General features: G+C 39.9%; 1 protein-coding gene across 2 annotated transcripts in view; it reads right to left on the bottom strand.

Moving 5' to 3' along the window:
- Csnk1g1 (casein kinase 1 gamma 1) overlaps positions 1 to 23,328 on the bottom strand; it is a 114,980-nt gene extending 91,652 nt beyond the window's left edge. Inside the window, exon 1 of one of the 2 annotated variants that reach the window (XM_055597724.1) lies at positions 23,171 to 23,328. The gene's annotated coding sequence lies outside the window, so the exon portion shown is untranslated. The remainder of the gene's footprint in view (positions 1 to 23,170) is intronic. The other variant, XM_055597716.1, reaches the window with a different exon arrangement.
- Positions 23,329 to 23,618: the final 290 nt, after the last annotated feature.

Genomic DNA, 23,618 nt, shown 5'->3' with positions numbered 1-23,618 from the left:
GGGCATGGTGGCGCACACCTTTAATCCCAGCACTTGGGAAGGCAGAGGCAGATGGATCTCTGAGAGTTCCAGGCTAACCTGGTCTACAAAGCAAGTCCAAGACAGCAAGGGATATACAGAGAAATCCTGTCTCAAAAAAAACAAACAAAAGAAGTATAAAATAAAATAAAACCATCCATCATCACCAGAAAAACAACAACAACAACAACAACAAAAACACCCTGTCATGTACTACTGTATGATCCAGCTCACACATCTGGGGCAAATATCTGAAAGATTCTAAGTGAGCATATTCCAGATACTTGCACATTCATGCTTATTGCTGTACTAACCTCAGCAAGCTGAGATACAGAACCAGACTAGATGCCTATCAACATACAAAGGATAAAGAAAATGGGGTATATACATACACAGGATTTTATTCAGTAGTAAAGAGAAGTCAAATTATGACATTCACATGAGAATGGCTAGAACTGGAGATTTTTATGTTAAGTGAAATAATCCAGAATCAAAAGGACATAAATGGCTTGTTTTCTTCTTACATGTGGAATCTGTATTTAAATTCTGTATATGGGGGCTAGAGAGACAGCTCAGTGGATAAGAGCACTGGCTGCTCTTCCAGAGAACCTCAGTCAATTCCCAGCACTCACAAATCAGCTCATAACTGTAATTTAGCTCCAAGAGATTTGTTAACCTCACACAGATATGCAGACAGGAAAAACACCAATGCACATAAATATAATTTAAAAAAAATTCTGTATATGTAGGAAACGAAAGTAGAATGGACTATGAAAGAAAAAAAAATCTATAGGTAGGTGGGAGACAGGAACAAGAGGTTAATACAGTATAGTCAATAAATGGAAAAGGGGAAGGGCAGGGGAGGATAGCTGGAGAATAAAAATCAAGTGTAATGACATGGATGTATAAAACCTTAACAGTGAAAAAAAAAAACATTAACAGTGAAACCCATTTCTTTATATGCTAACCAAATAATTAAAAAAGACTTCTAAATTCATCATATTCTCAACAATACCATCTTTTCTGCATCTATGTTTTTACATAGCAGCCATCAGAAAGATTTACAGGTGATACTTGGTATAGGACACAAAGTATGTGGGAACACAGTAAGTACAACTACAGACAAGAGATAGTTAGCTGGACACAGTGGTGCACGCCTGTAATCCCAGCACTCTGGGAGGCAGAGGCAGGCAGATATCTGTGAGTTGAAGCCAGCTTGGTTTATAAATTGAGTTTAAGACAGCCAAGGCTACACAGAAAAACCCTGTTTTGAAAAACCAAAATAAATAGATTGCTAGAGAGAGAGAGAGAGAAAGATTTGACAACATGGTAATTAAGAACGTGCCAGGAAGAAGGATGGTTTAATCCTAGCACTTGGGAGGCAGAGGTGGGGTTCCAGATCAGCCTAGACCACATAGTAAGTTCTTGTCTCAAAAACTACATGAAAAGAAAGAGAGACAGAAATAGAGACAGATAGAGAAAGAAAGAAAGAAAGAAAGAAAGAAAGAAAGAAAGAAAGAAAGAAAGAAAGAAAGAAGAGAAAAGCAAAGCAAAGCAAAGCATCAAATCTAGGCCTGTAATCCCAGAACTTAAGAGCCAGAGGCAGGAGAATTGCCCACAAATTTGAGGCCAATTTGATCTATATAGTGAATGCCAATTCATCCAGTGCTACACAGCAGATCCAATTTAAAAAACCAAAGATGTGGTGGCACTTTTAATACCAGAACTCAGGAGGCAGAGGCAGGCACCTTTCTGTAAATTTGAGGCCAGCCTGGTTTACATATCAAGTTCTGGACAAATCAGGCCTACACAGTGAGGCTCTGTCTCAAAAAAGGGTGGGGGAAGACTGCAGGAAAAATAATTAGCAATTACAAAGACATTTGGTTAAGAGAGTTGGACTCAAGTACAGAGGCTCTCAAACCTCTGTGGCCAACAGCATGAGCATCTTCTGCTAATTCGTTTAAAATAAACATTTTGGGATCCTGTGCAAGAAGAGTTCAATCGGAAAGTCTTGACAATGAAACTTTAATAACCTCTCCAAGGGATTCTGATTCATACTACAAGAGTCACTGGGCTAGTCTGATTAAAGAAGTAGAATTACACCTAATTAAAGGAAGTGGTAGCATGTGCTTTCAAGTGCAAGGACCTTGTATGCTAATATTAAATCAGGAGTAAGAACAGAGACCTCAGTTTCTGAGGCCCTGTTCCTTTTAATTAGCACTGCTCTCAGGAACTGAAAAATATATTCTTTTAAGCTCTCCAAAGAATACTGACAAAACACAACTATGCACCATGGCCAAGAACCACTGACCTATATCACCAATATTTTGGTTTGCTTACTTGCTTTCTGGTGATGGGTACAAAAGCTAGGGCCTTGCATTTGCTAAGTACATTCTTTCGTGTTTTTCAAGACAGGGTTTCTCTGTGTAACCCTGTGGAACTCACTCTGTAGACCAGGCTGGCCTTGAACTCAAAGATCTCCCAGTCTCTGCCTCCCAAGTGCTGGGATTAAAGGTGTGAACTACTCCTGCCCAGAGGAAAATACATCTTTACCACCACAAATTTTGATGTTATATTGCCATTATCATTCAGTTTAAGTATTATACTTTCATCATGTTTTCTACAACCCTAGGAGTTATTAAGTATTTTTTAAAATTATAAACATTTTAAAGTTGCCTAAACAGAAAGCACAGATTCTCTGAAATACTTTCTAATTCTTTGAGACCTTTCAGGCAATATTCCAGCAAGGACTGGGATTTATTTCTCTCTTTTCCTAGAAACAATACCAAGACTACTCATTTGAAACAAGTTTTAGCCTAGAATTTTTTTTCAACAGCAAATAGTGTCCTAAATATTAATCAGAGCATTTCCAATTACAAATGCTCAGGGCAAACTTCCTTCTCTCTCTAGTCATAGCTAAGATTGAAAGCGTTCTTTGGGCATTTCTCTCTCTCTCTTTAATGTATTTCTTTATTATGTATACAATGTTCTGTCAGTATGTGTGCATGCAGGAGAGGGCACCACATGTCATCATAGATGACTGTGAGCCACCATGTGTGGTGGCTGGGAATTGAACTCAGGTCCTCTGGAAGAGCAGCCAGTGCTCTTAACCTCTGAGCCAGCTCTCCAGTCCCATGGGCATTTCTTTTTGCTAGGCTAATTCTTTTCTGTTGTGCTCACCACCACCACTACCACCACCACCACCCCCCCCCCCCCAGCAAGCATAGTCTTTTGGGAGCAGTTTTAACTTTAAGCAGGTTGATCTCTGGTCTTTCTCTCCATATTATAGATGGGCGGGTGGTGGTGGTGGTGCACACCAGTAATCCCAGCACTTGGGAGGCAGAGGCAGGCAGATCTCTGAGTTCGAGGCCAGGGTGGTTCCGGAGGGAGTTCTGGGACAGCCAGGACTACACAGAGAAACAAACAAAAAAAAAAAAAAAAAAAAAAAAAAAAGAAAAAGAAAAGAAAAAAGAAACAATCATTGTAAAGTGAGTTTTTATTTTAGAGCCACACACATCTCACTCTTCGTGACCTATAAAAATTACTCAGAAATGTATTTTATGATCGAAACCAATGCAATCCCAATATTGCATTGTGCTAACAAAAGGAACTGGGCTGAAATCACTAACAAGTAAACGACTATCACTTCAACATATTTCTGCTATAGAGAAATAAAAATGGTTTCCCAAGATCAAGGGTAAGAGAAAAATACTAATTCGCAGAAGGGTTGAAATGGTAAAGCAATGGGCAGCAAATCGAGAGAAATAGGAACATCAGAACATACATGCATTAATTTCTTTACTGGTAAAGTGAGAATGTCCATAGTACAAGTACAAATCTGATGAGCGATGTGGGCCTACCCACCAAGAGTTCTTTACCCTTATCTCTGTTCATTCTGTAAAACAGTTTCAAAGCAACACATGAAAAAGCAGAACTTATTAAATAAAATCAGTTAGAAACAAAATATCCAAAACCTACTAAGAGACCTCTCCTCAGATCCACAGGATCTAAACAGGCTGAAGGAGCTGATCCTTATGAATTCACACTAAGCTTCCAATCTTGAAAAGAGCTTCAGTCTGTTTTGCTCTGGCTTGGGCACTAGTTAACCTTTATTCATTACAACTGAGAAAAGAACTGGAACCTTTTCCTTTCTTTTCTGTGTGACTGCATATGAACCTATAAGAGCATCAACATGACTTTTGAGTCTATGTGTAGTATGACAATGATATGTGGGCTGGGGTTTTAGCTCTACTGGTAGAGTACTTAGGTAGTGTACATGAAGCCCTGGGTTCAATCCCCAGCACAGTAACACAGTGAGATCTAGGCCAGGCAGGGCTACATGAAACTGTCTGAAAATTAAAAAAGCAATATGAAAAGCAAAGCAATGGAGTAAAAATGAATGGCTTGCCTTTGGCTCCAATCCAGATTACCAGAATCATTAAGGAAAAGTGCCTACGAAATGGTCCCCCAACTAAAAATCAGATGAAAAACCTGTCTGAGAGAAGCAAAGAGAAAAACTGCAAGTAACCTGCAACACAATAAGAGACAAGTGGGAACAGCAGTAGAGCACACACGCACAAGCCTTGGGTTCAGTCCCCAGCACCAAAAGCGTAAATACACCAGCTACATTTCAAAATCTTAAAAGCACTGAGAAAATAAACAAATGACTGAGTAAGAGCTGGCAAGAGGGGCTGGAGAGATGGTTATGAGCATTGGCTCCTCTTCCAGAGGTCATGAGTTCAATTTAAGCAACCACATGGTGGCTCACAACCATCTAAAATGAAATCTGGTGCCCTCTTCTGGTGTGCAGGTGTGCATGCAGACAGAACATTGTATACATAATAAATAAATCTTTAAAAAAAAAAAGAGCTGGCAAGATGGCTCAGACATAAAGGTGCTTGACACAAAACCTTACTATCAGAGTTCTGTCACTAGAACCCACAAAAAGATGAAAGGGAAGAAGTGACTCCCAAAAGTTGTCTTCTGACCTACATATGCACACTATATCATACACATGCCAGTATCTACACACACACACACACACACACACACACTACACACTACACACACACTATACACACACACACTATACAAACACACACATACACACAATACACACACACACCACACACACACACTATATATATATACACCATACACACACGCACACTATATATAATATATATGTTATATATATATATATATATATATATAACTACACACACACACACACACACACACACACACAGAGTCTGAGTAAAATAGCTGTTTCTTAGAGCAATGAAAGTTAGGAGGCGGAAAAAAAAGACTGGACCACCACAAACAAGCAGAGCAAAATAAAACCAAAACCCCTATTTCAGCGTTGCTTTGGGAAACATCAACCCCACTCTCGTAAGTTTGCTCAGAAGTTAAACTACTCATCAGAAGCAACAAATATACCCAGAGAGTCCCATGACCCTCGGCCAAATTCTTTGATCAAGGAGCTATTATGATGGAGGCTATAAAAATGCTTAGTCTATAAAGTCTTAGTGAAGAAACATTTGGACCTGAGTTTAATCTTAGGCACTCAAGAAAAAGGCAGGCCTGGTGGCACACAACTATAATTCAAGTGCTAGATGAATCATTAGGGCTGGTTGGATAGTAAATCTGGCCTAATTAAGAAGTAAGTCCCAGGTCCCAGAGAGAGACACTGTCTATAAATTATTCTAAAGCTCGTGATCACCAGGCCTACATAAGATAAACATATATACCTGCAGGCAAAAACAGCCATACATATAAAAGCAAATAAACCTAAAAAAAATTATAGAGTGCCAGCTTTGGTGGTTGTACACCTTTAATCCCAGCACTTAGGAGGCAAAGGCAGATGGATCTCTATGAGTTCTAGGCCATCCAAGGCTACACAGCGAGACCCTGTTTAAATAACTAAAATAAATAGACAGACAGACAGATGGCTAAAAGCATGCAGACTCATCTCACAGAGGTAACATTCACCTACGTTGGGCAGCTGACAACTACCTGTACTACCTGCTTAAGGGGATCCAATCCTCTCTTCTGGTCTCTGGGGGCATTCGTGCACACACACAAACACACACAAATAAAAATAAGGAACAAGTCTTGGGCTAGAAAGATAGCTCAGTAGTTAAGAGCATTTATTCCAGAGGGCCTGAGTTCAGTTCCCAACACCCACATCAGTCAGCTCATAACTACCTACGGTGCAGCTCCAGGGGGAGCCAACACCTCTGGCTTCCACAGACACACACCCAACCCTAGTTATAATTATAACAAAACTTAGTTATAATTAAAACAAAACAAAAACCCCAAAACAATGGGGAAAAACCCAACATGGTAGAAAGCTGCTGAGAAAAGACACCTGAGGCTCACGTCAGCCTTCACATGTATCTGTGTGATGGAGGCAGGAGAATCTGTGGATGCTAGTTCAACAACAGTCCAGGCTGTGTGAACCTCTGAAAATCAATAACAAAATCCTACAGATAAATAAATTCAACAGCAGTCCAGGCTATCTGAAACTGTCTCAAAAATAAGGAAAGCAACAATAACAAAGCCCACAAATTAAAAAACAAAAAACCCACAAGCCGGGTGTGGTGGCGCAAGTTTGTAATATGAGCACTCTAGGAGGCAGAGGCAGGCTGATCTCTGTGAGTTAGGGGCCAGCCTGGTCTACAAAGCAAGTCCAGGACAGCCAAGGCTAACAGAGAAACTATATCTTGAAAAAAACCAAAACCAACCAACCAAACAAACAAAAAACCCACTGTTGTGGATGTTTCAGTTTATGATCTGTAAACATGTTTTTGTTATAATCCCAAGTGGGGGATTTTAGTTTGTCCACACCTTACTTGTCTCCTGCTGAGCGTGGTCTTTGCCAGAGGAATTCATTGAATTCTGAGGACTTTGAGGGGTGTAAACATGATAGCCCAGAGGAAAAAAGGGTGGCGGCTTGGAGAGAGCAGAGGACTACTTGCTGCATTTGCTGGTTTGCTGGTTACCTGGACTTCTGGATTTCCTGGATATTGGTATTGCCCTCAAAAGAATCCTACCACCTTACCCATCAGGAAGAAGTAGAGAGAGCAACGTTTCCTTTCCCTTACAACATTCTTTTACCCCTGCCTGGGGCGGGGGGCTTAGAAGGGAGGTATAAGCATTAAGAAACCCCCAAATAAAGTAGCGTTTGAGGAGCTAGTACCTACAGCACACAAAATATCAAATCACCAAACTGTTAAAATTTATCTATGTCAGAACAATTATTTATATTTTTTTAAAGTTCTAACACATCATTTTAGCTTTGTAGTGCCTTACAAAAGTTGAATGTCTTGAATAGTTGAATATTACTGTTTATAATAGTTGAATGTTACTGTTTAAATCAAAATTATATTTTCAAAACAACCCAATGAAAATTACCACCATAAAAAATAGTGAGGTTAGAGAGAACAGTTAACACAGAATGTTTACTGTCAAAATATGAGGACCTGAGTTCAAATCCTAAGCATCCACCTATAAAGGGCCACTGTGCTTGCCTGCAACCCCACACTGGTCAGCAAAGAGGTAAATCCTGGGAACTTGCTGTCAGACAGCCTTGCCAAAAGGCCAAGTGTCCAGTTTAGTGAGAGCCTGTCTGAAGGCATAAGAGGGAGAGTGACAGAGATAGCTGGTGTCTTCCTGCGGCCTCCACAAGTGTGGGTGCATTCCACACATGCAGTGACTGCTTTACGCACACAGTAAAATAAGAGGAAAAACAAACATGTCAAAAGTCAGATTACTGTATCTACGGAGCTAGTTCCAGGACAGTTCATGACATGACAATTAAGTTACATTAGATTCAGAGTGTTATAAAACAATCATGTACGTTATATATGCTACAGGTACGGAAGAATTAAGTTCCCTGGTACCCTTTTTCTAGGACTGGCACTTTATTATTTCATGACTAATATCCATGTGTAACATCACTTTTTATTGAGCACACCAGAGAATAATCTCAACTAGAAGCGTGAACTCTTTTGGTCACTCCAGTTAAACTACAGCAAAATTCTCCCACTCTGTGACTGGTAATCCTAGAAGTAGGATTTTCTAATAATGTAAAGAAGATACTTTTGAGTATTATGGACCAAGTAGAGTTGATGCTTGGCAACCCCCAAATAAAAAAAATATTTGATGAATCTGAATAATCCAGTATATCCTAATATACTTCAGTATATTTTTCTTTTCATGCTGAAAATACAAGAAACCCAAAGTTGAATGAAAGAGAATACATTGTGAAGAGGAATGGAATGTTGAAGAATTAAGGACTAAAAATTCTGAGTTCTAAACAAAGGTAACCCCCGACCCAAATCAGCAATTCTCAATCACAAACCGGTGTGACTATTCAAATACACATTATATAATGCTTGAAAATGTTAAAAAGTTGTTTGGTTTTTTGTTTGTTTGTTTGTTTGTTTTTTTTTAATACTAAAGAGGAAAAAATTCATTGTCCTAACCTGCTCCACACAGATAAATCCCAATGACCCTGAAATCGGTACTGTAAGTGTGGCAACTTAGACCGCAAGTATGCTCCAAAGCTGAGAGGAGGATCTCAGGGGCTGAGCACAGTGTGACACAACTGAGTGAATAAACACATTTATGCTGTCAGGACTGTCCTAACAAGAAGCTAAATTTCAAGGTATGGCACATACTTGCATGTGAGAAGACTAGAATTTCAAGACCAAAAGGAAACTTAACTATATAAAATCAGTAAAAAGTAGGTCTTCTTTGTTAAATGCTACTTATATTTAATAAATCTCACATTTCTAGAGCAGATATTCAGTCCCTACTTTAGCCAATAAAGCTAAGCAGAGCTGTTAATGGCCATGCAAAGCACTATAGGAATGTCCCAACACCAAAGAACCAAACCTAACACAGCCCTCCACCTCCCCTTTCTCTAGTGACTTTTTTGTTGTTGGTTTTTTGAGACAAGGTTTCTCTGTGAAGCCTTGGCTGTCCTGGACTCCCTTTGTAGACAGGCAGGTATCTGCTGAGATTACAGTCATGTGCCATCATGCCCAGCTTTTCCACATTTCCTTTTCTGTACTTATGGGAAAATTTTCAAAATACTAACCATAATTTTCAAAATACTAAGAGAATAGGCTTCAATAATCACATACAATAAATGATTTTAAGATATACTTCGGAAGTACATTATACACACACACACACACACACACATATTTATATTTATGTTATATAATAGCTATTACAGGAGGGAGTATATAGAAGCAAAATGAGTAGAAAATCTAACTGCAGGGAAAAAAAAAAAGACTACAAAAAGAGACAAACCAAAAAAGATAAAAAGACAGAAAACGAAAGCTAAACAGCAGAAGTCTCACAGAACACTTCATGTTTTCACTGTATAAACTGCACCTATTTGCGTATGAGCATGTGGGGGCACACATGGCACAGCACACACGGCACAGCACACATGGAGATCAGAGAACAACTTGTAAGAACTGGTTATCTCCTTCTACCACATGGTTCCCAGAGACTGATTCAGGTTGGTGGGCTTGGGCAAGTACCTCTACTTGAGAAGGCGCCTCACTACCTCCAATCACAATTTTTGTAAAAAATGTACGTTGGTGTTTTTCCTGTATGTCTGCCTCTCTCTGTGTGAGGGTGTTAGAGCCCCTGGAGCAGGAGTTACAGACAGTTGTGAGCTGTCCTGTGGGTGCTGGGATCAGGATCGTATTTAATGAACACTGGCTGTTCATTAAATTCATCCGGGGAAGCCTGTTCACCTAAGAGGAAAATATATTCATTCATTCACTGGAAATAGAATCTTTGTATTTCATCTTTCTGTGTGGCTTGTTTTGACCTCAAACTCAAAATTTTTCTACTTTGAGTCACCTGAGTATGGAAATTACAGATGTGCACCACTGGCCTGGAGTTTATCTGTAGAAGTTAAAAGCCTATTCAGGATCTGGCGAGACAGCTTTGAGGGTAAAATTGCTTGCTGTACAAGCCCCGGAACCTGTGTAAGATAGAAGGAGAGACCCAGCTTCACAAAGTTCTCCTCTGACATCCACACGTGTGCTGAGGCATGTGTCCACACACATACACACAGTGAGCAAATGTTTAAAACAACAAGGCTTTTCCAGTATTCGCAGTGGACAGGCAGTATTGTGAGCTGTAAGCTTAGATGATTGCTTGCATGTTTGCTTGATTGATTTTTTTTTTTTTGAGACAAGGTTTCTCTGTGTAGCCTTGGCTGTCCTGCAACTGGCTCGGTAGACCAGGCTGGCATCAAATTCAGAATTCTCCTGCCTCTTTCTCCCAAATGCTGGTATTAAGGTTGTATGTCACCATAGCCCAGCCAGGATCTGGGGATATGTTTTTTAAGTAGTTCTGGTGGCCTTAACTTTTTCTCTTTATCCCAGTCTCCTAAGTGATGATTGTCTTCATTTCTCCCCTGTGATTTCTTCTTGGAATTATAGACGTTTATATTTTTGTCCTTTTTTTGTTTGTTTGTTAATTGTTTAATTTAATCTTATTGTGATTGTAAAAGATATGTCTGTCTCTTAAAATGTACCCAAGCCTCTTGTTCATAATAGACAAACACTATATACCCCTGAGTGCAGCCGAACAGATTTGTGTGATTTGTTTTTGTTGTTTTGTTTTGTGCCTGAGTCTTACTGTATAGCCCTGGCTGGCCTGGAACTTGTTATGCAGACCAAGCTCACCTCAAACTCATAAGAGACCGGCTGTCTCTGCCTCCTGGATTGCTGGGATCAAAGGATGCACCCTTTGCGGATATTCTTTCTTGACCAGCAGCATTAATATCAGCTGGAAATTTATTATAAACACCAATTCTTTTGAGAATAAATACTTAAAATTGTTTTTTAAAATAATATTAATGTAATGTAATATGTGTGTGTGTGTGGTTGTTTATGTCATAGAGTGTGTATGGAGGTCAGAGGACAACTTGTGGGAATTGTTTCTCTCCTAAAGCCATTCTCCTACCCCAGCCTTCTGAGTAGCAGATACGAGCTCTAGGTCCTGAACCCAGGCTATTTTGGTTGAAATTTACTTGTGAAGCCAAGTGATTCTGATTCTTTTCTTTTTCCTTGTTTCTGAGACAAAGTCTTAGGTATCCCCAGGTTATGTAGTTGAGTTTGGGATGATTTTGAACTTACAGATCTTCTGGTTGTTTTTACCCCCAAGACAGTAGGCAGATCTTAGTGACTTGAACTTTTTCTCCTACCTCAGTCTTGAGTGGTAATCTCTCATTTTCTCCTTGTGATTTCTTTTTGGAATTGTTGGTCATGAATGCATCCTTTAGCTTTTAAATGTATTTATGAATTATCTGTTTATTGTTTGCTAACTGTTACCTAATTTCATTCTATTGTGATTGTAAAAGATATTTTATACGATTTGTTTCATAAAATATATTGTGCTTTGTGACCTAACATCTCTTGAGGGCACCTTGCATGTACTATAAAAAATGTGGGGCTTGGAGAGATGGCTCATCAGTTAAGAACATTGCTGTTCTTCCCATCAGAATAATGAATATTGGGTTTTCTCCCTTTATATTCCTACAGTACTCAGAAATTTTTATCAAGTTTGCACTTAATCGTCACTCTACCTTTGAAGTCTTGTTTCTCCAACTTGATAAATGTACATGCCATATCTCCTTTTCTTGTATCACTATAGTACAAGGATAGTGATGGATACATGGTATCAAATCTGACATTAGTTATTCCTTGAGTACTGATTTAACCTAGAATTCAGAGCCTTAAAATATGTCTAGTATATTTAATTCAGGAAACTGCATTCCGCCTTTTTAAATATAGTTACACAATAAACTCTTTTTCTTTGAGTCAGTTAACTCCTTCCTTACCCAATAGATAAATTGGAGAGAAAATATTAATATACCAAAATGATATGAATAATAAAATAATTAATAGGTTTCCAAATGGCTTCACAAGTTGCTTCCTTAGAACAAAAAGCTTTTCTAAATCCATTAAAGACTGTTTCAAAACAATTAAAGAATCAAAGCACACACATTTAAAGATATTAAAGCTCTGAATAGTTGTATGATTTGTTTTCTCAACAGATGTGCATACTTCAAACATTGAATGCAACAGATGCATATTAATCTGTCCTTTAAGTTTTTACATAACACCCCATTCTGGTTTTATAAATACACTATCACATGAAAGCAAAATTCAGCTGTTGCTTTATGGCATTAAATATTAACAGGTTATTCCCACTATACAAAATAAAAAAATACATTAAAATTCATTTTAATACAGCCAAATGTCTGCTCACTAAGTAGAGGATATGATAACCTCACCATTATTTTTGCATTTGCTGATTTCTATCTACAATATGAAACATAATGGATTTGCTAGAAACTAAAGCTAATGTCAGTCCTATACTAGGAAGGCAGAGCCTGATCTACACAGTGAGACCCTGTCTCAAAAAGAAAAGGAAGAAAAATACTACAATAGTTTAAGGCATTTTAAAAAACTGTGTGCGTGTGATCTATGCATTCCTTGTGCCCTCAGGTCAGAAGAGGGTGTCCGAGCTCTTATGACTACAGTTATAGATGGTTGTGGCTGCTTTGTGGATAATGGAATTAAACCTGGGCCTCAACAAGAGCTGAGGATGGTCTTAACTAACAAGCAGTCTCTCTCACACCAACAAGAGTTGTAAATGGTCCATTAAATTTATTGAAAAATGTATGTCTTTTATTTCTTCACTTATTTTTTTTTTTTTCTAAAATGTAGTTATATCTGTAATAGGACTACAGTGGAAGCCAGGAACCCTGAAAGTCTGTCCAGTTCCTTAGCTATACAACTCTAAGCAAATCACTTAACTTTTCTGGACTTCAGTGTCACAGCTAGAAAAGTAATGCATCTAACTTGACTTTCTTCATGCTTTCTTTCAGCCTTATGATTTCATAATCTTTTTGTTTTTAAATTTTATTTATAATGTATGTGTATGATGAGTATGGAGCTGAGCATGGGATCACAGACTCAAACTCCGGTCACTAAGCTCAAGTCTTTAGGCCTGTGCAGTAACACCTCACTGGCCCAATTTCATAATGTTTGAAACTTAACAAACAGAAGCATTAAGCGAATGGATTCCATTAAACATAGTGTGAGCTTATATACTAATTGATTTGGGGAGCATCTGTCTCTGGAGAACCTAGTGGACAGTTCCTTTAATCTGTTATTAACTAAGTGAAAACAAAGGGATGGGAACATCACTGAGTTGGTAGACTCTGTCCCTAGATGCACAAGCCCTGGTTCCACCCCCAGATCTACATAAAACTGGGCATAGTGGAAAATACCTGTAGATCCAGCACTTGGGAAATATAGGCAGGAGGATCACAAGTTCAAGGTCTTCCTCCTCTAGCAACTGTCCAGCATGAAACTCTGTCTCAAAAAGGGAGACGGGGGCTGCCAGGCAGTCGTGGCACATATCTTTAAGCCTAGCAGAGGCAAGCAGATCTCTGGGTCCCATACCAGACTGGTCTGCAGGGAGAGTTCCAGGGAGGCCCTTGTCTCAAAAAAAGGGGGTGGGATGGGGATAAAATAGCCACTAAATACGGGGCTAGTAAACTATTATTGCATTGTATCTTAGATGGTCATAATATTTAGACATTATGATACCAACTAAGGTTAATATGTTTTGGAAAACAAGAAAAATTATAAGGGGATAGAACAGATACAGAGCCAGGTACAAGAAGATCTGGTTAGCAATTAACACTCAGTCTATGACAGAACTCTCTTAGGACATCATTCTATTGCTTTCAGAATCTAGTGACTGAATTGGCTCAGGAAAAGAATATGTGTGATCTAGTAAGCCCAAAGCACAGGGCTTAGCCTAACACTAACATCCAAAGAAAAGACAGTATCCACAGGACAAAATAAGGCACAGTTCTTTCAACAAATGATAATATTTCAAAGTTAGTACAGAGGAAAATCTCGGGCTCAGCAGTAACTTCACAGATTCAAGACCAACAGTACTACCCATAGAGGGAAAATGACTAATTAGACTTTATAAACATTAAAAAATGGAAGGTAAAGAGAAGGGTTACTGATTATGAGCACTGACTGCTTTTCCAAAGGACCTGGGTTCAGTTTCCAGCACCACATAGCAGCTGATAATCAGCTAACCCTCTGGGTCCAGATGCTTTCTTCTTGACTCAACAGGCACTGCAAGAACATGGTAAAACACAATATATTCTGGCAAAACACACAAAAATAATCTTTTTAAAAATTAAAAATTGGCCACCAAGATAGTTCAGTGGATAAAGACAATTACCACACAAGCTGAATAACATGAATTCTATTTGGGGGACACAGGCAGAGGTGGAATAAAGGAATCAATTACACAGGTATCCTCTCACACATGTTCACACACACATACACACACACAGTTTTCTTTATTTTGTGTGTGTGTGTGTGCCTATTTGTTTGTATGTGCACCATGTGTCTGCAGTGTCCCTAGAGGTCAGAGGAAAGAGCATTAAATTCCCTGGAACTAGAGTCCTGGACAGTTGTGAGTTGCCGTGTGGGTGCTAGAAAACAAACTCAGGTCCTCTGTAAGAGCAGCAAGTGCCCTCACCCACTGAGCCATCTACCAGCTTGTTTTTTAATTTTACATTTTATTTAGGGCTGGGGAGATGACTTAGTGGTTAAAAGCACTTGCTGTCCACTTGATGATCTGAGTTCCATCCCTATATAGGACATGGTGGAAGGAGAGAATTGCCTCCCACAAAATGTCCTCTGATCGTCACATAAGCACTGTAGCATGGGCTCATAAGCACACACTCTAAGATTTTCACTGTTACTTTGTTTTCAGACAGACTCTCCCAGTTTAGGTCTGGCTGGCCTCAACTCACATATAAGGTAGGTTGGCATCCAACTCAGAGACACATCTACTTGTACTCATGGGTGCTGGTACATACACACTGTCTCCCTCCACACACAAATATGTGTGCTGTCTCTCTCTCTCTCTCACACACACACACACACGCAGAGACACTAATACACAGACATTTTTCAAAGAGATAAGCAAGACAAAAAAAGTTGCAGAAAGTGTGATAAAGAATTTGCATCAAGGGCTGGAGAGATGGCTCAGCAGTTAAGAGCACTGTCTCCTCTTCCAGAGGTCCTGAGTTCAATTCCCAGAAACCACATGGTGGCTCACAACCATCTATACTGGAATCTGATACTCTCTTATGGCATGCAGGTGTACATTCGGATAGAGCACTCATCTACATAATAAATAAATAAATAAAGCTTAAAAAAAAGAAGAAGAATTTGCATTAAGAGTTGGAGAGATCACTCAGGTTTAGAGCACTGGCTGTTCTTCCAGAGGATCTGAGTTCAATTCCCAGCAACCACATGGTGCTCACAACCATCTATAATAAGATCTGGTGCCCTCTTCTGGTGTACAGGTGTACATGCAGACAGAACACTGTATACATAATTAATAAATCTTTAAAAGAAAAATTTGCATCAAAATATATATTATGGAACAAAACATAAGGAAAGAAACTGGGGAGATGGTAAAGTGTATAAGGATATGAGCATCAAATTTTTTTAAAGCCAATTAAGCTCTGATGACGTGTGCCTTTAATGCCAGCACTAGGGAAGCAGAGGCAGGTGGACCTCCCTGAGTTCTAGGCAGCTGGGGCTACAAAATAAGACTCTGTCTTAAACAAACAAAACAAAATACCCAAGCACAGAAGCTCATATCTGTAATCCCAACACAGTGAAGGAAAAATAAGCTCCCTGAAACTCTCTGGGTATCCAGCCTAGCCCAATAGGTGAGCCCTTGGTTCAGAGTGAGATCCTATCTCAAAAATAAAGTGGAAAGGTTGAAGAGATGGCTTACTAGTTAAGAACACTGGCTGATTTCCTGAGGACCTGGTTTTATTCCTAGCAACCATATGCTAGTTCACAACAGGCTCTAATTCCAAGGGGTCTGACAGCCTCTCTTAGCCTCCAAAGGGCACCAGGCACACATGTGATGCACAGACATACGTGATGGCAAAGCATCCATACACAAAACACTAACTAATTAAACTAAATACAGAAAAACTGAAAACAGCCAACACTGAGCTCTGGACTTCATATGTACATACATACTATATGTGATCATCCATCTACACCCCAGCACTTGAGATAGAGGCAGGAAGATCAGGAGTTCAAGGCCAGCCTATACTATATGAAAGTCTTTCTCAAAAACAAAACAAAAACAAAAACAAATAATACATGTTGTCCATCAGTTCCGGTATTCAGGAGGCAGAGGCAGGCAAATCTGTGAGTTCAAGGCCAGCCAGGGCTAGAGTGTGACCTTGTCTCACAAAGGGGGAGGAAGGGCAGAAACTAAAATGATAGGTATTTCTATAAGCCTTCAAAACCAAACAAGGCAAAAACATATCCTAAAGGAACTTATGAACTGTAGTTAACAATGCACCACATGTTGGTTCATTTATTGTAACAAACACACAGCACTAACGTAAAGTATGAGGTGAAATAGGTGAAACTAATAAAAAAGGCAACATAAACGTAACTCTGTACTATCTGCTTAAGTATTCTGTAAGACTAAACTATTAAAAATTATTAACAGGGCTGGAGAGACAGTTCAGTGGTTAAGAACACTGGCTGCTCTTCCAGAGGACCCTTGTTTAACCTCCAGCACACACATGGCAACTCAGAACTGTCAGTAACTCCAGTTCCAGGTGGTCTAACACCCTCACACTAATACACATTAAAAAAAAAAAAAAAAAAAAAAACTTAAAAAAAAGTATTAATAAAAAAAGGAACTGGAAACACACATGCAAGAAAAACACAGTAAGGCATACACAGCCATACAGGGCAGATGGTACTACTGTAGACTAAATAAATTCTAGAAAATGTAATACTCCCTCCATTTCCCTGCCATTGATCATTCCTCTGTTCACTGGCATCTATATCAGAATGACCTCCAGGAAATGAAGAAAAACTCGACTGGGAAGCTGGAAGAAACTGTAATGGTCAGTGATTTAGGAATCTGAGAGCTTATCACAGACATTCACGTATGCGTCGTATGCATGCACACATCCCCTTCCAACCTGGCAATCACAACTATTTCAAGATTTAGTGAGAGGAGTATACATCTATGATACTTTTATTGAGAGGCCCAGAAGTCCTTTTTACTATAATAAGGAGTTATATGTGGCAGAAACGGAGACCCAATGCTATGTCTCCTAGAAAAGTTCGGCAGCATTTTGATGGAGATATGAACCTGTGGTAAGAACCAAGCACTGAGCACTGCCCAAGCACCAAGAGAGATGCTGTATAAAATCCTCTTTGGTGAAAAGGGCATAACTATTTTGTCCACCCACCTTCTCTGGCCATGCTGTAAAAGCCAAGAGAAAATCCTTTCCCAGAATGTCCACACCTCCATTGTGACAGGCAAATAAAGAACAATTCCTGTCCCTGGCATCCCAGCCCCCACATAACTACGCTGCCCACTTGAAGCTTAAGTAAGGGACAGACTAGAGTGGTATAGGGACAGTCCATCTGTCTTCCTACCTCACCAGAACATTCCTGCTGGAGACAAAGCATGAGTCTCTTCTGTCCAGATGGCTCTCTCTTCAGGCCATCTCTGGGATACACATTACTTCTCTTTTACAGCCTACCCAAGATGCCAGTGTCTCCCCAGCCATACTGAGTACCAACTACTACAGCCTCAGCCAGGTATGCTTTTTCTCAGTTCTGGAAATCCAATAGCCCCTCTCTGGGCTTTATTTATATTCAAATGTGCCCAGCACCTGCCTGCCAAAATGATCCAAATCGAATTGGGCATACATTTTAGAAGAAAACCAAGACATAGGTATACAGGTAAGGAAAAACTGGCCCTACAAGGATAATTTGAAGTGGGTCACTAAATTTGTCACTAAATAAAAATTCTCAGTATATTTTTTCTTCTGGTTGTAATCTATCAAATGAATAAAGATTTATTCTAATACCTTCATTTATTCTAATACTCTTTTTAATAAGAACAAAAACAAAACAAAATAAAAAACCAAAAAAAACAGAGCTCTCACCAGTAATTAAACTATAGTAAGCTGGAATGACAAAAATAGCTATCAATACTGGGCCTGCTGGCACTTATGAGAAACACAGGAGGATCAAAAGCTTGGGCTACAGAAGACCCTAAGATGTTGTGAGAAGCTAACTCATGCCCAGGGAATGTTAAGTAATTTATCAACAAGCCAGGCATGATGGGGCAAGCCTGAAGCACTAATCCCAGCACTCGGGAGGCAGAGGCAGGAGGATCTCTGGGAGTTCTCGGCCAGCCTGGACTAATCCAGAACAGCCAAGGCTACACAGAGAAACCCTGTCATAAAAAAACAAAAAAAGAAAAGAAAAAGAAAAAAAAAAACCAAAACAAAAACAATTACCTTTATGTAATGCCTGCTATCATCCTATATAATTCAATTTAACAATCCAAGTTATTTAGTTACACATTCACTGATAGTTGATATTATGTAATCTAAATCTACTGAGGTTTGTATATTTGAAAAACAATCTGATGAATTCAAAGCCACAAAACATGGGAGGGGTGAGTAAAGAGGGAAAGGGAAACAGATGGCATCTAATTTTTTTCCTTAGTCCATCTTGAACACAATCCCAATAATGTCAAAATCCAATTTAGCTTTCTAAATAAGTAATCTATAAAACTTAAAATGGTATTTCTCAAGTAAATTCACTCCTTTTCTTCCCAGCTTTTCAGAGATTCTATATTAAACACGAATGGCTGGAGCTGCTGTTACGAAAGAAACTATCATTCTACAAATTCAAAGTTCTTCCAGGAAAGTTTACTATGCATGTAAAGCCACTGAAGCAGTTTCTATCAAAACTGGTCTTCTAAAATCCAGCTGCATTCTCCTTCTTCTTAAAATAAGGATTATTTAACTTGATTAGAAGCTAAATAATTATCTCCATAAAATATGCTGTAACACAGAAACAAGCTCAATTGAGCTCAGGAGAGAAAAGTCACTTGGTCTGAGTAAAAACGAAGTACTTTCTGGACTGTTTTTTTTTTTTTTTTTTTTAATTTTACCATTTCCACAGTAACTCTTTTATTCCTGATTTAATAGCACCACAACATAATTAACTCATTCTCATTCTATAATTCTACTGTATGGTGCATATATACAAATGTATGTGTGTATGTTTCCCTACAAATACCTAGTTTATCATGCCTAAACTTTTAAGATAATCAAAGAGTTGTTCAAGGGAGAGTCAGTAGTTTTTAGATTCCTTCACAAGTAAATACCATAACTGACAACTGCAAAGATCTTTGGATTGTTCACATACTTTTTATGGAAGAGATCACCAGGGAAAGTTATCTCCAACAGTTTATGTGGCATTCTCATTTAGGCAGAATTTTTCATAGTAACAGCTATTATCCTATTCCTTTTACAAAAATAAATGGATTATTAACATTTTATAAAAAGGTAAAAAAATAGGCAGTGCTGAGAACTAGCAAAGACAATGTGACATCAACTTTAATATTCAAAAGTGACAAAAAAAATAACAATTCAAGAAACACAGCAGGGCCAGGCAGTGGTGGTTTATGGTTGTGGCTTACGCCTTTAATCCCAGCACTTGGGAGGCAGAGGCAGGCAGACTTCTGTGAGTTTGAGGCTAGCCTGGTCTACAAATCAAGTCCAGGACAGCCTGGGCTACACAGAGAACCCCTGTCTTGAGAAAATAAAACAAACAAACAAACAAATAGTAAAAACCCTAGATATATATAAGACTGTTCCCTTAGAAGGGCCATTTAGAAATTTTAATCACCATAGTGAAAATCCTCAACTATAGCAAAACATGGTTTCAACTCTGCTTAAAACAGAGATATTGAAATTTTCTGTCAATTTTACAAAAGAATGTGTACACCTCTGAAAGGTCATACTGAATTGCAAAATTTGTACCCACTTTTCATGCAAAAATTTTTAAAGGGAGCTATTTATATTCACTTCTTTCGAGTATAAAGTACACTGGAAATGTTTTAAATTACTAGCCACAAAGAAAACCTGTTAGCTGAAAATCCAACATTAGCTGGGTGTGGTGGTGCTTGCTATTGGTGGAGCATCCAGGAGACAGAAGCAGATGAATCTTTGTGAATTCCAGGTAAGCCTGGTCTACAAAACAAGTTCCAAACCATCCGGAACTACACAGTGAGAACCTTTCTCAAAACAAAACAAAACAAGAAACGGAAACAAACCCAAACACACACACATAAAAAGCTACATAGAACTATTATTTTAAATCCACAAAAAAGTAAGTATATATCAAGATTTCATGTTCTAAAATAATTTCTACATTCTGATATCATTAGATTTAGAGGGAAAATTTATTGTATTTTCATTTATTTTACAGTTTATATGCAAGATTTTTCTGGCAGTCAGGTGAAACAGAGTACAGCTGTAAGTCCAGCATTCAAGGGTAAAGAGTATGTCAAGATCAAGACCAGCCTGATTTACATGCTGAGACTGTGTCAAAAAAAACAAAACAAAAAAAATTAAATGTTGCTAATATTATAATCTAAATCTAACTAAGATGACTCATGCAAGTGATGTTGACCTTAATCTTAAAATTACAACTACTTTCTATTTTATATCCCAAGTCTAATTTGCCTTTAAGAAGACACGTGATTAAGATTTAAATAAGTTACTTATGAATGTTTTTTATTTCAATCAATGCTATATATAAAACAGTGTAGTTTATCTGAGAAAACCCTATAAAATGTACTTTGGTCATTTCAAGAAACAAATATATTGTACTTATTACTATTGATAGGGCTAGAGAGATGGCTCAGAGGTTAAGAGCACTGGCTGCTCTTCCAGAGAACCCTGGTTCAATTCACAACGTCTGTAACTCCAATTCCAGAGATCTAACACCGTCATACAGACATACATGGAAGCAAAACACCAACGCATATTTATAAAGAAAAAAAAAAGAAAGAAATTATCAAAAACTTTTTACAAAGAAACTATTGATAATTGTATTTTGTGCTACTTATGATCAATTTCTAGGGGCTAACGTAGCTCAGTAGTTGAAAACCACAGCATGTATTCCACCTTTCTGGTTGAATGCCCAGCACTACAAATGAAATAATGACAGCCAGGGCCTGTTACACAGAGAAACAAACAAAAAGAGAAAAAAAGAATAATAATGCTGGGCATGATGGTGCACGCCTTTAATTCCAGCTCTGGGGAGTCGAAAGCAGGTGGACCTTTGTGAGTTCAGGGATAACCTGGGCTACACAGTGAGTTCTTGGCCAGCCAGAGCTACACAGCGAGATCCTGTCTCAAAACAAACAAACAAACAAACAAACAAACAAACAAAATAGGGGGCTGGAGAGATGGCTCATCAGTTAAAAGCAATGACTACTCTTCCAGAGGGCCTGAGTTCAATTCCCAGCAACCACATGGTGACTTACAACCATCTGTAATGGAATCTGATTACCTCTTCTGCTGTGCATGAAAACAGTGTTCATATACATAAAATAAATCTTAAAATAAAGCTGAGTGGTGATGGTGCACACCTTTAATCCCAGCACTCAGAAGGCAGAGGCAGGTGGATCTCTTATGCGTTTGAGGCTAGCCTGGTCTATAGAGTGAGTGCCAGGCCAACCAAAGCTACACAGAGAAACCTTTTCTTGGGGAAAAAAAAAGTAGTAATAATATAAAATAAGATGTATAAAAAACCCTCGAATTCCTGTTGTATACTCTGGATATTACCATCATTTTCAAAAATCCCCTTCCACTAAGGTGGGCTCCCTGATCTATGATTAATGACAATCTTAAAATTTAAAGGTGCTTGTTTTAAATGAAATTATATAAGTAATCACATCTTTTATGACATTGATTAGAATTTATTTCCTACTTGTGAAGAGACTGAAACTGTTACAATCTATGACTTGGCCAAGGTCAACAACTAGCAAGAGGCACAGGCTGGGTTCATTCGCAGAATTATCTTTCTCAAAGCCAACACTTCCACTTGAGTACAATTATCTCCTTAAAAGATTAAGAGACAGCTCAACAACCAAAAGGGACTCTCGTATCTCCGAATGTTCACTGGTTATTCTAAGAGATATATCACTACACTACCTACAATTCGGTCACTTAAACATTAGAATATTTCTGATTCGTTTAAACCATAGCAGGTTTGCCGGCAGGTGAGAAAAAGGTTTTGGAAAAGGCTTGCCTCAACATGTCTCATCTAGACCTCTATATATGGATTTCCTAGTTGTTTTTTTTTTTTTTTTTTTTTTTTAAGCATGTACAAAGCTACATTTGAATATAGTCAGATGCAAAGTGCAATATACCAGATGCATATCGGTCTGGGAGACTGCTAGAGTATGCCATTCTGGCACTCCACAAACACCCGAAATACCATCCAGGGGCAGCGAACCCAGTTGCACGCTCTTCTTTTACGATGTGATGCGTGCCCACTTGGGGGACACCGCTCCTGTGGAGCGCCCCGGCGAGGGAGCAATAAAGGAAGGAGCGGGGGAAGCGCACGGAAGTTGGGTGGAAGGAGGTCTCATTACCCACTCTGCTGCCCTAGCTCTGCCAAGGGCGGCTCCACGGTGCCCAGCAGACACGAAACCCCTGCAAGCTCTCCAAGCCCGGCTGTCCCGGCGGAGAGGGTCCGCGGCGCGGACAGCGTGAAGCACGCGATGACCGCAGCCTCCTGCCCATACCCTGATTTCGGCCCCGGATGGTTCTCCCCCACCCTCTTCGGAGCGGGGACTCCAGGTGGGAAACTCCTGCTCTGCATTGGCCGAAGTCTGCGCCTCAGAAAGGGCGCCTCGACGACGGGTCCAACCCGCCACCCGCCCCTCTCCGTTCGCGGGGACATGTCCCTCCGTCCCACCCCCGCAACCCTCCAGACAGGCCCGCGCCCCACCCGGGATCCCGCCGTCCAATGCCCCGCCCAGCGAAGGGCCCCCAAAGGACCCCCTCTCACACACACACACACACCACACACACACACACACACACACACACACACACACACACACACACACACACACACACACACACATCTCCTCGCTCCAGCCTCCCAGACCCCGTCGAAGCCAGAACACCTACCTGTCTCGGCCGTGCTCCTGGGCTCCCAGGGGGCGGAGGCGGTCCCCTCCCCGAGACCGCGAGTGCTTCCCTCGGCCACCCCTTCAGCGGCGGCTTCGCTTTCCCAGGAGCGGGAGGGAGACGAGGAGGCGGAGGGGAGGGGGAAGAAGAGGAGCTGAGGGGCGGCCGGAGCCGAACCGGAAGTACTAGTGCTGGCCCCGCCCATCTCCCGGAGCTGCGGCGCATTCCGCCCCTCTCCTGATAAGACAAACCCCCATCAGTCACTGTGAAATCTAGATCACCACTTCCGGGTCGTCCGAGCTGCGGCTCCGCCTTAGCAACAGCGTGGGGTTGCTAAGCGGAAGTGCCTCTCGATACCCGCCCCCGTTTCTTCGGGGGCTGTTGGGAGGTAGGTTGGGAACTTGGTGTTCTCCCTTGGAAGCACCCTTAGACCTTTAGTTTACTACGT

This window comes from Psammomys obesus, unplaced genomic scaffold (assembly GCF_907164565.1).
Source record: "Psammomys obesus unplaced genomic scaffold, mPsaObe1.curated_primary_1811, whole genome shotgun sequence".
Lineage (NCBI taxonomy): Eukaryota > Metazoa > Chordata > Mammalia > Rodentia > Muridae > Psammomys > Psammomys obesus.
Note: the sequence above shows the minus strand (reverse complement) of the source record. Positions and strands in the feature narration are given on the sequence as shown.